The 18,601-nt window shown below is 34.5% G+C and overlaps 1 protein-coding gene across 1 annotated transcript in view; it reads right to left on the reverse strand.

Annotated features, from left to right (window-relative positions):
• The window catches only part of CNR1 (cannabinoid receptor 1), a 73,479-nt gene extending 58,817 nt beyond the window's left edge, over positions 1-14,662 (reverse strand). The window contains exon 1 of the mRNA XM_063441315.1: positions 13,924-14,662. The gene's annotated coding sequence lies outside the window, so the exon portion shown is untranslated. The remainder of the gene's footprint in view (positions 1-13,923) is intronic.
• Between the last annotated feature and the right edge of the window lie 3,939 nt (positions 14,663-18,601).

Consider the following 18,601-nt stretch of genomic DNA (forward strand, 5'->3'; position numbering starts at 1 on the left):
ATTGGTAGCCATTTTTTACATTTACTTTTGTTTTGTAGCAGGTTTGAATGTATTTTCCTCTATATTTTCCTCTTTGTGTTAATAGGCAAGCCTGCAATGTAAAGTGTATTTATATTTTAATTTCAGGGAAAAGGTTGTTGATGAGTCCATCTTAAAACCCATATACATAAAGCGGTATGTGGGAAAGTAGAGATTTCAAATGTTATAAGTATAGGACACTATTTGGTGTAATTAGGCCAAGGGAACTTGATATCACATTGAACACTAATAATTGAAGGGAAACATTTGGAACTGTTAATGTCAAGGTTTCTAAGCACTCCTCTTAAATACAGGAGTGGAGGTATCCATGTGCCCCCATTTAAAATAACCAGTACTCCGATGTATAATAAGTATGGGAAAACTGGAAACCAATTGTTAAAATATATATATCTACAGTGCAATATAATGTTTTTGATAAAAGAGAACTCTAGTTACTAGTTGGATTTCTCATGGAAATCCAAAACCTTCAAAGAATTCAATAGTAATAACAGAGATTTTGATGGAGACAAAGTCACTGTGCATGTTCAAATGTTGCTAAGTCCACTTTTATGATGGAATGAAAAATCTCCATTCCCATATTACTAGATATTGTGGATCTGTTTTTACTATTGGATACGATACCTTTTGTCAAACTAAGCTAGTAGAAGTTGTGTGTGGAACAAATAAACAGTGGAGGGAGAGTGAGCTGGGCTATGGAGGTGATGGAACTAAGGGTTCTGTTCTCTTTAATCTGTTTATATATTATCTTGAAGTGGGCATTGCAAGTCATTTGCAGGTGACATAAAATGCTAGAATACAAATATTTAACCCACTCGCCATTTTGTATTTAGGCACCATTTTATACTCAGGGCCCATTTTGTTGTTTATTGCTCATCAAAGCTGACTAAGTGATCATTTATATCAAGACAATTTAAAACTGTATTTCAGTATTAACTTGCTTGTAGAAGGACCTTGCACTTACATTTATTCCTAACCAATTCTTCCTGTTCAGCAGATACTTTAAGGAACAAACAACATTACAAAACCAAAATGTGATCAGGTAGACCCTTGTACTCTATGTACCCTGTGCATAAATTTGGCAACTGAGCAGGCAAGTAGCAGATGAGTTTCAATACAAATAAATGTAAATGTGTGCATTTAGAATAAAGAACCCACAAACCACTTATACATCAAATGGAGTTGAGTAAGGGATAAAATTAAAAGAAAATAACTTGGGAACAATTATAGATCATAAACTAGTCAACAATATGCAATGTCAGTCTGCCGTTGTAAAAGCTAGTAAGGTTCTTTCATATATAAACGGTGCTTTTTGGTTCAAGTGATTTATAAATCAATGGTAAGATCCCCCCCCCCCCCTTGAATATGCAGTGTAATATTGGGCACCGGTTTTGAAAGGATATTGTAGAACTAGAAAAACTATAGTCCTGAGTTTCAAAATGAGTAAGGTGATGGAAAACATTAGTTATGAGAAAATGCTAGAAAAACTGGATTTGTTTTCTTTAAAAAAAGTGCCTCAGAGGGGATATGATAGGACTATACAAATATATACAGGGTCAGTACAGACCACTATGTGCTAACCTGTTCATTAGCAGGGAAATATCAATTGACACTTGTTTTTGCTTACAGCAGAGGAAAGGACTCTTTAGAGTAAGAACAATAACAATGTGGAATTATCTGCCTAAAGAAACTGTCAGACTATATAACTAATTATAACTGAATATTAAAGGATATAATTAATATGTATGTAAACAGGTTAATAAACATACAATATTGGGCTTCAAGGTTGAACATGATGGTCTTTAGTATTTTTTAACCTAGACAACTATGTAATTATCAACAATATCATAAATCAAAGGGTGAAGGGAACAACAAAAGGTATATTTGTTGACTAAAGAAGAAATTTAGCGAGGAATGGATTTTTTGGGACTTTGTAAGTTAGTCTTAGCAGTTTAAATTGGATCCTGAAGGGAACAGGAGGCCAATTAGGTTATTGGAAAAGGAGTGATGTGTGGGAGTGGTAGTCAGTTAGAAGGATGAGTTGTGGCATAATTAATTACAGAAGGGCAGTGTAGGTATCGTGAACGCAGATGAGTATAGAAATGTGCAATAGTTAAGTTGGGAAATGATAAGTGCATGACCAAATGCCTTAATTGTATCATCAATTAGAAAAGAGGGAATGCGGGCAATATTCCTAAGGTGTATGTTACAGGGTTTGGAGACAGACTAGATGTGAGGAGAAAAAGAAATTTCAAAAGTAAATGCAAAACCCTCTGACCTTTAGATTTAGCAGTGATCAAGTCATTAGTCACTGTGGAAAGGGCAATTTTCAGTAGAATAAAGGGAGAGGAAGCCAGATTAAAAAAGGGTCAAGGAGTGAGTTGGTAACAGATATTTATTAAGTACAGGTATTTCTCCAGTATAATATATTTCTGATTTATATACATTCTACTTAAAGGTGATCTGCCACTTCCCTGTAAATTACACCATTAAAGAAAATATTGAAAATCACTTATAACTTGTATTATCTGTTTTTTTCATGAGAAGCTCGATATTCTCTTAAATTTATATGAAAAATTTAGCAAACACTGCAAATGAAGAAAAGAAATGAGAACATAGTTTAAAGGGTTACTCCAACAACCATGACTACTTTTAGAAGTGGTCATGATGGTAGCAATCAATATGTGCAGCGTTTCAGCCTGAAATACTGCCTAAACAGAGATATCTGTAATTGTATGCAGGGATGTAATTACTCATCTGCAGATCTGACTTAGTCAGCCCAGACTGTTAATTCTGTGCAAACATTACTTATGTTATCAGCATACTGGCAATGAATGCAAATAGATTCTTCACCTAAAGGCGCAATGTAAGGGCACCTGCAAACAGAAGTAGAAGTCTACAGCCAGCCCCTTGTCCATTCCCACCACCATCTGTACAGACCCCCTTCTTCCACCCTGAGCTGTCACTCACCTCATCTTGCCCCTTGTGAATGCAAACACCGCACATTTGCACAGTGTAGTATTCAGTGGTCCAACAATGCCTTTCATTAAGAAGCATTTGATTTGACCATGGATGAAAAGATGACACAGCGTCATGTCGGATCACTTGCCCTGGTGCTGGATTCTAATGGAAAAAGGTGCAAAGTGCTCAACAGGGCATATATACATAAAAATTAGTTCAAATAAAGATTTTGAGTAGCCCTTTACATTCCTTTGGGCCTGTTTTCTCACTAGGTCAAAACCTAAATGTCTGAATACATGTATATTGTATGAGGTGCCTGTTTTCACCATTTGTAATGAGTCTTTTTGGAGCTCAACTGAGTGGATGAGGAGAGATAAGCAGCCTCTTATACTTTATAACAAAACTGCAGGAACAGTCATAGAGAGTTAAAATATCTCATAGGAATCTAACTGGACTACAGAAGATATGGGAGGCTGATTACTTTGCAAATAACCCTTCATATTTCACATGCCTTGAACAACCCTTTTCTCTAAATATCTGCTAAATTTATCCCCCCCCACCTAAAAACGAAACAGACCACTTCTTCAAGCCCAAATTTAAGCACTCAAAGCCTAAACCTGAACAAACCTTTATTTTAGGTTTAACTCATTTTAAAAACTAATTTAGCCATAAATAATAAATTACTACATGTAATCCCAGTGTAAATATTACTAGTCCTAAACACCCTTATATCTAAGTTTTTAATCCACTTAACAATAAACACCCTTTATACTCTAACCCTTATGTCTCGTATGCTCATCTCTCCCTTACTGTGAATACTCCTTACCCTATCCATGTCTAAAATTATATTTAACCCCACATGCATCTACACAACTTCAAACATTCACTATTCTCAGTACATTACAAGCAGAAATATGCAGTTGACAAATATGAATAAATGGTTTTAAATGTTTTTGTGGTTGACATTTCAGTTAATGAATTAATTAAATGCATTGTTGGATGGATTAAGGGGTGCAGCAACTGTTGCCTAAGAAAAATGTGCCTAGAGGCACCTGACATGCAAATATGGCCCTGCTTCTCTGTATGCTTTCTCTATGAGGACAACCACCTAAGATTGACGTGCCCAGTTGCCGGATGAAGAGGTATAGATTTCTACATTTAATTTTATGTTTCGAACCTTAGAAATACATATTTGTTAAATACAATTATAAGTAAACCTATTTTAAAACCTCTGAGAAGTGGCAGTTCCCTTTTAATTAGAAGAAAATGAACTCACAAAGGCCATATAAACAAAACATTTAATTCAATGTAATCATATTTGAATGCTTGTCAACTAAAGATTACTACGCATTTCACATTAAATTAATGATATCTGTATGTATTAGTTTGACATGAAGTTTAAAATAGGGCATCCATATTATTAAGTATAATAATTGCCTTTCTTTATTCCAAATACTTTAAGATATTGTATTTTTAAATGATAATCCGCTAAATTGATATGAGTAAGCAAAATAACAATTACAGTTTATTGTAATGGTTATTTTATATAAGTAGCCTGTAGACACCGTCACCTTTGATTTGTATATCATTTTCCAAGTTTGACAGAAATCAGGGCTAATCTAGCATCATTAGCGCCAGTATTGTACTCCAGAAGTGAACTTTTGCAACAGCCTGTCCATCTTTGGGAAGAAATTATAGAAAGATAGTGGGAGCAGGTTAGCCCATTTCATTAAGTCGTTCACTGCGGCTCAAAGGTAGATGGGCAAATGCAATATGTTAGCTAAGCAGCAGGAAGAGAGAGCTGGGGTGGGGGAGGTGGGGGGTTGTATATTACTTGATAATAAAGAAACGTTGTGCTTTACAAATGCTTTACTCTGTGTATATGATATTAAAGCCATAAAAAAGATGGCATAGGTGACACCAATATAATAAATAATATTACAATATTTATTCAGAAAAAGTTAATATTTGAAGATGAGAATATTTACATTATGCTATATATACAGTAAAAATACAGTTTAATATTAAATTCTAAAGTTCTTTAATATTAGATGTGTCAACAGCTCTCATTAAATTATTCAACTTTTTTTTTTTTGCTTTTTTTTTTTAAAATCGATGTAGTATTATCATCATATCTTCTCCTCTTCTTCTAACATGTATAATTTCCTCACTAAGAAAACTGGCTTAATATCAAGAACCCACGATTGATATTCACCTATAAATGTAAAAACATTGTTTCACCCATGCTTAATGCCATTATAAAATGTCATATTTTGTGCTACAAAGGAAATGTTGCAGTATTTGCTTTTGTGAACTACAATTCAGGGTATATGTTCTATAGCAAAACAGTCTTTGATGGATGATATACTCAAATAATCAGTATAAGCAAATATAAAGGATCAAACTGTGGAGTTCCAGTGTAGATATTTTGATACTAGGTGTGTTGTGGATCTGTTTTGAAAGAACAGGTTAATATACATACTACTAGTTGTTGATTCAAGGAACAAATATGATTGCCATATTTTATAGTTAAAGTCTGTTTTGTTAAACTATATTAATATTAGACTAAGTTACCATGAAATAATCAGTATATTGGTAGTACTTGAGGATTGACTTAAAGGGACACTGTACTCACTATAATCATTTCATCTCTTTGAATTGGTTATGATGCCTGGAATCTCCTGGCAATGTCTCTCCATACAATGTTAAACCATTTTAGAGCAGTTTAACACTAAATAAGGGATCAAGGCCACCCACAGTCCGGCCTCTTCTGGAGGTGTGGCCAAGGCAGAGATTACACACTTCCTTGAAGTCATACCCTTCATACCTTTAATAGGTCGCGCTAGATACAAATGGATGTGTAATAACAATGTAAAATAAATAAATAAAAATATAAAATATAACAAGATCAGAAAGACAAAATGAATAGGAATAAAATTATTAATATTAATATCACTTGCATACACTCTTACAGTAAGGAACGGAACAGTTATAATGAATAGTCCCAATACTTAATAGTCTGCTTGTATATTCCAATAAATAAGTGGAAGGCTTGGTATGTAGGAATTTCCAATGAAGAGAATGAATCTTCTAATTCATGGGGTGTCTTGACTCCGTGGTATACATGGAAAGACAAAACAAAGAAACTCCAATAGTGCAAACTGAGGACCAATAAGAGCAGGATGAATATAGGGGAGGTATATTACTCACCTATTATTGAGCATAAACTAGCTCAAGTATAATAAGCATTCAGTGGCGTCTGCCCCCCACTGGCGGGATAAGGTGAAGGTAATTCCTCGGTATAAAAAAAGGGGAAAAAAAACACAACCAAATATAGTGCTCACTGTAGATATGATAAAAATGAGTATAAACAGTAGAAATGCAGGTACTCACATTTGGATGAGCAGGATATACTGCTCAATCTATTCGTTTGGGTGGTATAGTCCCCACCTAGGATTCTTTAGCAGGTATCAGCTTCACAGTAGTATATGACCAGGTAAAATAAATAAATAAATAAATAAAGGATATATGGCAAAGTAATTCTAGGTAAAACCAATATTCCTTTAATAAGATAATAAATATATAAAAACAGCCAACTATTATTGGCTGTTTTTATATATTTATTATCTTATTAAAGGAATATTGGTTTTACCTAGAATTACTTTGCCATATATCCTTTATTTATTTATTTATTTATTTTACCTGGTCATATACTACTGTGAAGCTGATACCTGCTAAAGAATCCTAGGTGGGGACTATACCACCCAAACGAATAGATTGAGCAGTATATCCTGCTCATCCAAATGTGAGTACCTGCATTTCTACTGTTTATACTCATTTTTATCATATCTACAGTGAGCACTATATTTGGTTGTGTTTTTTTTCCCCTTTTTTTATACCGAGGAATTACCTTCACCTTATCCTGCCAGTGGGGGGCAGACGCCACTGAATGCTTATTATACTTGAGCTAGTTTATGCTCAATAATAGGTGAGTAATATACCTCCCCTATATTCATCCTGCTCTTATTGGTCCTCAGTTTGCACTATTGGAGTTTCTTTGTTTTGTCTTTCCATGTATACCACGGAGTCAAGACACCCCATGAATTAGAAGATTCATTCTCTTCATTGGAAATTCCTACATACCAAGCCTTCCACTTATTTATTGGAATATACAAGCAGACTATTAAGTATTGGGACTATTCATTATAACTGTTCCGTTCCTTACTGTAAGAGTGTATGCAAGTGATATTAATATTAATAATTTTATTCCTATTCATTTTGTCTTTCTGATCTTGTTATATTTTATATTTTTATTTATTTATTTTACATTGTTATTACACATCCATTTGTATCTAGCGCGACCTATTATTGTGTTTTTGCCATTTTTCCTTTGAGGTTATTAGAGGGAACCTCATACCCATAGGTTGCAGCTTTCGATTTGTTCACAGTCCTATTAGATCACTCAGCGCTGATCCAATACCTATCCTTCATACCTTTAGTTGGAGCTCTGATAGGCTAAAAACAGACAGCTGACACTCTCAGCCAATCATTGCTGCTCATTCTAGTACTTCCTCATTCGCCGAAGCAGCAAAGAGGGGAGGGGCTGCTGGGAATTAAATTTAGCATTGAAACATAAAAATATGAAAAACTGTTTAATGCTGAATGAAATTATGGAACTTGGGAACTCTGGATACTATAATCAGCTTAATGAAATGAAGCAGATAACGTGCCTACAGTGTGCCTTTAAAGGGACACTATAGACCCCTAAAGCATTTCAGCTTTTTGACAATCATACTTGTGAAGAGTGCAAGACATTTTTTTTAATTTTGCAATAAGTGCAGATTTCAGTTGAAATTTAAGGGTTAGAGTATATAGGGTGTTTATTGTTAAGTGGATTAAAAACTTAGATATAAGGGTGTTTAGGACTAGTAAATTTATTTTTTTTATTTTTATTTCCTCTTGCTTTTAAGCAGACAACAGGCCGTGTTAGTTCCTGGTTGGGTTAACTCAGTGATGCTAAACTCAAGAGGCAGTAATTTCCCAGAGCACCTGCCTTGTAAAGATCTCTCATTGAACTGCATTGGGAAGCCTGTGATTGGACAGCCACAGAAAGTCTGGACTGGAGATGAAGGAGAGGGTTTGCAAAGGCAGCAGACAAGATAACTGCAGGTCTTGCACACAGTTTCTAGATATACTACCAAAGAAAAAAATCATAATTAAGTGCATGCAAATTTTCATTTGGGATATTTCTACTAAAAAAATATTATTTCATTTATATTTGACTAGTAGAGTGTCCCTTTAAAAACTACTGTCTTAAGTTACACTAGTTGTCATTTAAACACATTTATTCATATTATTGGATGTTGGGAAGTGAATATTTTATGATCTGGAAGAAACATATATTTACATTTGAAAGTGTCCTGCATTGTATTATCTTTTACAATTGACTCAGTGTTTAATTTCACATTTCTAATCTTGAGGATATTTTTTAAATGTCTTTAGGACATATCCACAGTAACACTGATTTTTTTTTTCTTACCAGAACTAAATGTTTCTGCTGTAACTGCAAGTCCTGTACTCTAGTATCTGCTAATTATATAATAAGTATGTGAACTGAATATGCTGATTAGTTAATCTGTGGGATAAGGGCTGCACAATCCAAGCCCTATAAGAAAGAATTATCATCAAAAATAACATGATGAACAATGGAGATTGTTTTTTAAAGCCACTTCATCATTTAGCAGTGTTCTTACATTACACATGCACCAGCAGCACCAGCTGCTCAGTACATGGCAATAATGTGTAGTGGAATAGGTGACAGATAATTCGGTTTCAGTCCAAAAAGAGCATGATGTTCTTCAGTCTACATTTCACATTGACCAATCGTTCAATCATGCATATAAAGCTCTATACTCCAGCTGCACCATTGCCACACAGTATTTCATTCACATGCTATAGACCACAGGTGGCAAATAGCTATTCATTTTTCCTGTTCTACTTCTGATTGCTCGGGCTATACACGCTGAGCCTTGTTTGCTCAGGTTCAAGCTATATGTTAGAAGTAATAAGATTTCTACTTATTTAATTCTACAAATATTGCCTATAAAAGGGCATTATCTCCATACAAGCTCTTTGAGTTAGTGGTGGCCAATATGTATCTCTTAAGGTATTGTTGTGATACAACATCCATTATTCCCAGCCATTTAAATGAAGCATCCTAGTTAAAGGTGAAGTCAAATTATCCTTCTGGACCTTTTACTATCAGGGTTATTTACTTTAGTGAGAATTCAAAGTGAATTTCACATGTAGGGCTTGTAGCTGAACTAAAAGAATGGCCGACTTGATTGGAACAATTCTCCAAGCTGGCTATACTTCTAGTTCAGCTACTTAGAATTCACTCTTTAGTGAAGAGCCCTGTCTGTGATAACTCCGAAATCTTTAATTACAAACCAATGGCAAACCTTTGTTCTGCAAAGCATCAACATTAAATAAATGTAAAAAGATTTGACAGGGGGACATATCTGTAGGTTAATACCTATCAATGCACCACATCTGAACCCCACTAAGGTTCCACTTGAATTCAATGCCATTTCAGCAGATTAATTGTATTCCATCATAAATGTAAAAGCAAACTTTCAGTCCTTGGACCTTTATCAAGCCACTGAATGAAACACTGCCTAATTTTAAATCTCTGGTGAAATAAAATGTGATACCAACTCTGAGTGCTTTGCTGAATTGCTTTTGAGCATTGCTTTTAATGACAATATCCATCGGAAGAACACTTAGAATTCAGTTATAAGATAATCATTTTCAGAATGTCAATCAACCAGTCATTCTGATTCACTGAGTTTCCTTTTTTTCCCCAGAGAGATAAATTCCTAAAATTAACTTTCTTGGTCCTTTGCAGCACTGCTTAGTGTGAAAAATCATTAACTATAACTTTTCAAAGGTTTATAGGATTTTTCAAACATTAGAGGATCTAATTAAATAACCAAATTTAATTTATATTTTGATATTCCGCATGAAATATTTTATCATTAAAACTGTTATTGGCAGAAGTTGATAATATATTTCAATTATCTAACTGCCTTCTGAATATAATGACCATGCACAATTCAACACTTTCTAAAGCTTACTGCATTAATGTAATCACGGGGAAGTGATTTGTAGTTAATTGTATTGTACTGTAACACTGCTTTTAACTTCTGCACACTGAAAATAGTGTTGGGCTTAATGACCAATCACTCAGTAACTGTTTATAGAGCAACCAAATAAAGAAAAGCTCATAGGAGTTTCAAATTGTTAGCCTTTCATTTGCTCAATAGAGCATGAGTGCTTATCTGCTGATATATGTCCAGCTGCTTGAAACCAGCTGCAAGCCCTTCTGTCTGGGTCATTTAAAGCACAAATTATTAATCAGCATTTAATAGCATCTATACTGTCCCGCTCATATGTAATAACCCTGGTTTGCAAAATATAGGGCATCTAACCATAACTAAATAGCAGAATAGATAGATAGATAGATAGATAGATAGATAGATAGACAGAGAACAAAGATTGGTTTACAAAATATAGGAAATATAACCATAAATAAACCGCAGGATAGATAGAGCGAGATGGAGAGAGAGAGAGAGAGAGAAGACATCCGTCCATCAATTTAAGCCTTTCTCACATCTGTTTTTGCTGTTGAACCAAAAGATAGATAGATGATGGAACTATAACATAGTTAGCCATTATTGGAGATTGTTGTCTGTCTATGATATTTCTGCTTTAGTTTTTTTTATATCATGTTACCATAAATCAATCTTGGATTACCAAATAGTAATAAAAAAGTAATTCAGATCTAAAAAAAACAAACCTGATTTGTGTCAACACTCTTCATTTTATCATGGTTATTATGTTTCATGACACTAAATCCTATTCACTCATTATTGCCCGTATGTATTTGTTTTATAGGACAGTCTGACAATGACCTCTTCCCATAGATATTAATATGCGCAGTCACAGATCTAACTACATATTGTTCCAAACAGAAGTTATCCCTAAAGCCCAAGTGCAATCTTTATTGAAAATTTACAATATAGCTACTGAGTGACATTAAACTATTAAGAAAACAGTTACATTTAATCTTGGTGTACACATTTGGATTTTCTGTTGTATAATTAGGAAGATAATTAACTAAATGTAAGCAGCAAAACCCAGGCAGACAGAAAATCTATTGCCTTATTTTGTTTTCTCACTCCCTTCCTTTTTATTAGATGTCCACACTATTTCATGTACTAGATAAAATGTGTTATTTGCATTATTAATTACTTGAAATGTGAAATTATGCACATATATTGCCAAAAGGCATACTAATGTGATATTTTCTATGCAGACACTCGCTAACAAATTTCACCTTTATCAATTGAGTGTACAAGATTTAAATGACAGATTTTGAGATCAAGGGTTTTATTCACTAAACTGTGAACTGGAGAGAAATAAAGTCCATATTGCAAAGCTGATATTAAACTCGCCAAGCTATGACCACATCTGAGCTAGATAATATTTTTCTAAACTTGCAATTTTTGGCTGAGTTTTGTATTTCCGATTTCAATTTTCTACAAAGCAGAGTTTAGCGAATGAACTCTTTTCTTAGACATGTGCACATATGTGTTTTCCTGCATACACATCACTTATATATAGAATGGTCTGTACAAGAAAAGCACTCTCCTGCACTATGATGAATTGATAATTGTCAGGATAGATATCAAGTATGTTATTATTGTGCAACCCTGCAGCATTTGAATTCTCCATACAGTGGGGTAGTTCTTTTCATGTTCTCCACTTCAGCATGAAGAGGGAATGTGTTTCCATGAAGACATGGTAAATATGGCAGACTTGTCTGATCTATATACACCCCAGGGTATTATACATCCTCATGGAGTCATTATGAAGAACCAATAGATGTTTGATGGAAATGGTGTATACATTAGGTACTGTGGACTACAACAGCTAGGCTCACTTGGAGTCAGTCACAACCATTGGTCACTTGATTTCCATTAAAATAGATGGTGCTTTGTTACTATATACTTATTTAAAAATACATTCTAAAAGCTTGAATTCAGCACTTTCATTTGCAAGCTGTCAGTGGTGAATTTTTATAACATATATATTTTCATTTTCTGGTTTCAGTACTTGACTGTTAACCTTAGAAGTAGCCTTGCGTTGTTGTTGTTGTTGTTGTTGTTGTTGTTGTTGTAGCCCATACTATCTGAATATGAAATGTTCCTGTAAGCAACATATTTTGTACTGGATTTGATGTGTAATATGTAAGTAATTCAGATGGTGCCATGTTAATTACAACCTCTTTCTTCTAGAATATCTAACAATCTGGCTTGTTTCTCTTCCAGCAATGCTTGGATACACAGGGAGTGTATTTATTAAATCGGGAGTTGTAGAGAATTCAATATGAAATTGCAAACTTTAGGCCAAATTAGGTGAGCTAAAAATTAAGTGGAGATTTTATTTATTTTTTTACTGATTCTGTTGTGACCTGACAGGTGAAATGTAGTGGGTTTTATATAATATTTAAATGCATTACACATTGGAATGGATTTTGTCTTTTTCGGGGAAATAATGATATTCTAGTTTCCTCCCTTTAAAGAAATGAATGGTAAATGAAGATGGAAGTAGCTACTCACAGTATGTAAGGTTTTGTTAACTAAACCCTGAATTATAGTGAATTGAAAACAATATCACAAAATTCAGGAAGAAACACAAATTTGGAGAAAAAAACCCTACATATTTATTTACAGCCATAACTTGGTTATTTTAGTCCACAGGATACAATTTGGTTTTTAATACAAAACAGTTTGGTGTTTACTGAATACAGCCCCCACCAACATGTTTACAGATGAAACATGTTTGAGCAAACATGTATGTATGACTGCTGCATATGCCATGCAAACTGCATTTAATAAAGTACAAGTGCTAAACAAAACTAGATATCTGAAGCATGCTAGTAGAATGACATTTAGGAATAAAACCCTACACACTATTTTTATAATAGCAATATGGTAATCCATCATAAAGATCAATTTCCACTGAGCAGACCATACACCTAGCTAACAGATATGATCATGTGGAAAAAATAAATCATTATATTCTGAAGGTAAAATTGAGAAAAAAAAATACCATTTGTGCAGCTTAATTGTGTTTATTCAATGTAATGAAAGGGTTAAAGAAAATTCACAATTTATGGCATTTTTTTTGTTTTGTTTTTGGTTCTTAAACTTAAAGGTCCCATTGTACTGTAGTATGCTGTATTCCTATTGTGCTGCAACTCTCTTGTCTTGCTACTTTCACCTTTAAGATTCTGTGTGCAGAATATCTGATATAACAATGCTTTCTCACCATCTGCCTAGTGATTCGCAGCTCCATAGCTTGTCTGCTGAAGCTGCTACTTTAACTTAACATGAAAAATCTCTTGGAGCATAACTTGTATGTGTGGAGCACAGATCCCTAGACTTTATTCTTCACAGTTAGTGAATTATGTAACTCATTGAAAAATCAGATGAAATACATGTCTCCCCTTACATACAATGCCAAACTAGCAGCCATCTATAGCCCATCATCGCTAAGAGAAAATATCTTCCTTAATCTAATATGCATGTGCTCTCCTTTCGGTTAGCAGGGATAGTGTTTGTGGCGTTTTGTCTGCTTGTTATCTAACAGATCCTAATTAGAATGCAACTTGTATAATCAATCATTGATTTACAATTTTATAATTGATCTTAGAAAAAAATAAATATAAAACCAGCCCAAATGACAGTTACAAGAATAACAGCGAATAGAAGTGTTTGCATGTAAAACGCACGATTTCTAAATAAATGGCATTAAATTAAAGTAGTGTTATTTGGCTCGAGCTGCATGATCATAGCTTACCCCTTTTTTTTACATGCCACCGTGTGAGCTCCCTCTCCGGGGTGTACTTCACTACAGACGTTTCTGCAGCAGTCAGGTTGGTCTCCGGTGAACTTGAGATGGTAGACTGGAGTGAGCGCTGCCCAGAGTCGCTGTCCACAGAACCGTGGTGCTGAAATGCTGCCCCCAACAGGCAGTGAGGGAGGCCAGCGCCCTTAGCAGAGCTTCCAAGTTACAAGCTGTCTAGGCTGGGAGCATGGCTATTTGCTACTATCAGATAGGATGCAGTCAGCCCGTGTAACTCCACATTCAATATCACCTTCACAACTCACTTGGTGGCGACAGCAGATGATGTCCACAGGGATTACTGTGCAAATAGGAGTCTATCTGTCTCCAATTCATCTATTTCCTTTGCAGATCTTGTTGGCTGATAATCAAGTGAGCAAGTCTGTGATAGAGAGACGTGATCTTCTCCAGATCCTCTTACAAGCATCCCCAGCACTTTGAGCTACTGATGGAGATGCTGTGCTTTCTTTTAAAATTGGCTTTTGCCTAGAACTCCTGATGTCCTCTCTCCCCTTCCCAACGTTCTATTTGTGTTCTGATGGATGTATTTGCCCCTGTGCTCATCCCAGGTCTCAGCACACAGCATCTCTCTCCTGACTGCCTTGTGCTTTATCTCTGGTCTCTTCGCTCACAGGTCCCATTTATCAAGCTGCTCCTCATCACGTGTTAAATTCGTTTTAGTCTTGGCACTAGAACATTCACCATCACATAATGCAATACCAACCAAGCACTCAGTGACAGGGGAAGGGGGAGAACAATTAGAGCCCCACACAGAAAGAAAAACACAAACACACACACACACACACACACAATAAACTGTGATGATACAAGTAGGGCTACAGTGTATCCAGTGCATCTGTAGCTGGAATTAAAAAAAAAAATGCTTAAACTGGTTGCTGGTTCTGATTGCAGAATTACAGAATTACAAATGTACTGCACTAGTTATTGTAGTGCTGCAACTACAATATGTTTTTATATGCCAATTTAGATTACAGATGACTTAACCAGGTCACACAGATGAAAGGGTAAAAATGTGAATTAGGAGCTGTCAGCTAAAAAAAAAAAAAAAAAAAAAAAAAAAAAAAAAAATAGAAAAGGAGAAGAGATAGTTGAAGAAATGCGCCACTCCTACAAACTCCCCTGGGATTATCTATAGATGTTTCTGATGGCATTATTACTGTTGTTGTTTTCACCAATACTGAAGCAGAATCATCATTTTGCAGCAGATAGATAATACCCACATGAGTGTCCATGTCATTTTAAAAAAGGAACTCATGATCTGGAGTGGTTTAGTAAGAGGCCAAATATGCAGCACCACATGCTGCAGCCAGGGGGCGTTTTTTTAAAATAAATGTTGCCTTCAGGCAGCTGCCGTAAGATAAAGGTTTATGGAAGCTCTAAAGACATACCTGAACATATGGAAATAATTATTAGATGAGAAAGGGTTAACAGACATGGCTAACGCGTAGTTTGTACTGAATAATGCTATGGGCTTTGTTAAAAATGCATGTAATAATAAATAACCAAATTAATGAGCAGTGTCATCCAGTAGTTGAACTGAAATTTCTCCTTTAAAGACTAGAATTTGCTATTTGTTCAGTAAGCTCACAACTTATCATTAATTGACAGAACAAATGTAGTTCTTGGCCACTCCTAGACTACACTGGTATATGCATGGACAATGCTGTCCCATGTTTTCAAAGCAACCAGTGTTTACTTTTGTTTAATGAAAAATATATTTGTTTGTGTTCTGTGTTTTTAGGGAGAGAGATAAGTTAATATAGTTCCCCTTCCCTTATAACTCTCCCCTTATCTGTAATATTATACAGGTAAAATTAGGTCTAATTACTGAATGATGAACTAAAAGGTGACAGAATGAAAGAAGGGATAGCAGATTAGAAAACTGCAAATCATGTATGACTTAGATCTCCAAATTGCTGTTGATTCCAGATGTTTGCTTTTCTATGATCGTAATACCCCCACAAAATATGGGAAGTGTCGTTATATAGCAGAATGCAGTATGAAAGACAATTAGAAAATCATTGCTAATGATTGCTGGTTTTATTATTAATGTTTAAATATATCATAGACTCAATAACATTGCAATGCATGATATATCTTTGCTACACAAAGGGTTAAAATGCAGGTTACTTCCATCTTAAGGAAAAAAAATTGCCACTGAAAATAGTGGAAGGTTATAGATGTATATATAATGCTAAGATTGCCAATAGCGGTGATGTCTTGTCGATTGTATTCCAAACTGCTTTCATGTAATCACACATACACACAAAAAAAAAAGCTTTCCTGCACCACTTTTTATGCTATTCATACAGTTCTCATGGAGTCTTGATGAGTCATGTCATTTCCAAGCCATGCTATCTTAAAGCTGTTGAGAGGTTACATTAGAACTACAGCTACAGCAAAGTATTGTCTTTATAACATAATTTCCTATATAGAATTCTCACTTCATGTTATCCAGTTACGTGTCAATTTTCTTTTTTTACCAGTCATTTTATTTTTTATTAACACTTAGGTTGCCACTCTTCACTGTGATCAGCTTGCTTGTCTATTTTATTGTATTAAATATATACTTTCATACTCCTGCCCATACATAATTACATTATTAAGTTATCATTAAATTATTTTGTTAATCTATTTGCCTGCATGTAGTAAGAAAGAAGAATACTGTATGTTATACATTTTGTCATACATTTATGTCTGGAGCATTTAATGCTAAGGTTTAACATTTGCAATCTGAACTTCGAATTATGACGTTAAGAGATTGAATAAATCTTTCCCCAAAATCATATCAGGCAGTGTTGGGTTATGTTTCTCAACAGATTGAAGACCTTTTTTTTTTTTTTCCCTCTCTTTTTTTTTTTCCTCAATGCTAAAACATTTAAAGTTAAAAAGTAGATGTATATGTTTATTATTATTATTGTTATTGTTGCTGTTATATAAAGTTTATCAAAATGTTCTTTCCGTACATGCAAGCAATTTATATATTTACTGCACGATACAAAAAAGAAAAAAAATCAATTATTTTTTAAAGTCCTTTTTGTATTAATCGCAATAGGTGGAAACATGGATTTTGACTGCAGGGAGGACTAATTGCCTAGTTTTGTCTGCTCAGACTGGTTTTGTTTATTTGTTCTTCAGTTATTGTTTTATGCATATGTCAAATTTTCTTGACATCGGTCAACCTTCATGTAAAGTAGTACTCCATAATAATACCCTATTGAAATCCTCTTCGCCTTTAACATCAAGTCATTACCATTGTCCATTGTCCATTTTAGAGTATTAAAATATTGTGATTATTATTCAACTGTATTAAAAACATTCCTCTCATTACATTATAAAAAAATACGTGGAACATACTTAATTTTATAATTGCATATAATTGTTAGGGAACAATAACTGAAAATACATCAAAACATTGCAAAAGATGGTTGGTTAGGCTGCATATTAAATTGCAAATATAAAGAACGATAGTTCAAGAAAAGTACAATATAATAATTAATTGGTATGAAACATGTAGTTAATTTGAAGCAGAGAAAACTGTACTTCAATTACGGAAGTTTAACGTACGATTCACATTACTATTCGTAATTAAATTTGTAACTGTTACATGTTAAGATTGTTATATATTTTCGTCTCACTGCATTAAGACTAAAAAAATACATAGGAAAAACAGAAATCGCAAAGACAAGAATGACATTTCACTTGTAGCAAAGTTAAATAAAACTGAAATTGAAAGCACTCACAAAAATAACACATAACAAGGAACATAATCACCAATCATCTTCAAAAAATCCCAGTTATTTGCTTCACTGAAACCTCTGCCTAGCTCCACAATTCAAACACTACTGTCAATGCTGTATGATTTGAGTTTATAGAGAAGGTCTGAAAATGTTCGATATGCTTGAGATCACATATGTCAAAAGTTTAGGCAAAATTATATGTTGGCCACATTCAGTAAAGACAAGGAATAGAGAGACATATGCTTTGTCTGAAAAACAGTATTTCTTCGATTTACCTGTTTGTTTTAGTTAATGGTAAATTACACTTTTCATACAGCTACTCCTCACTTACCGACCCAGTCGTAAAACAAATTGGTTGGTAAGTGTGGAGGCGCTACAGAGCATGCGCACCAGTGCAGGTCTATGTTTGGGTAAATTTCCCCGAACACAGACAAGCACAGCAGAGCATGGAAACCCTCAAAACTATGTCCGGGGAATGCAGGGAGCTCTGGTGCATTTTTCCATGTCCGGGGAAATTTACCCGAACGTAGACCTGCAGTAGTGAGCATGCCCCACACTAAAGAGCTAATCATAAGTGCGAGCCATCGTAAAACAGGTAGGTCGTAAAGTGAGGACCACCTGTAAATGAAATGTAGGCCATTCACAATCTATAAAGAAAGGTAGATTTCTATCAAGCTGAAAAACATTATAGAATGACAACATTTAGATTGGATGAATTTTACTTGTGAAATGAGATTTATCAAAAGGCAGATCATTAAAATATATATTGTGAAATTTTACTTGCCAAAATCTACTTAACCCCTAAACTACCAAGCTGTTTACAGGAAAACCATCCCCAGAGTCTGAGTATTTTGGATGTCCTGGAAAGCAAT

Source organism: Pelobates fuscus, chromosome 2 (assembly GCF_036172605.1).
Source record: "Pelobates fuscus isolate aPelFus1 chromosome 2, aPelFus1.pri, whole genome shotgun sequence".
Classification (NCBI taxonomy): Eukaryota; Metazoa; Chordata; class Amphibia; order Anura; family Pelobatidae; genus Pelobates; species Pelobates fuscus.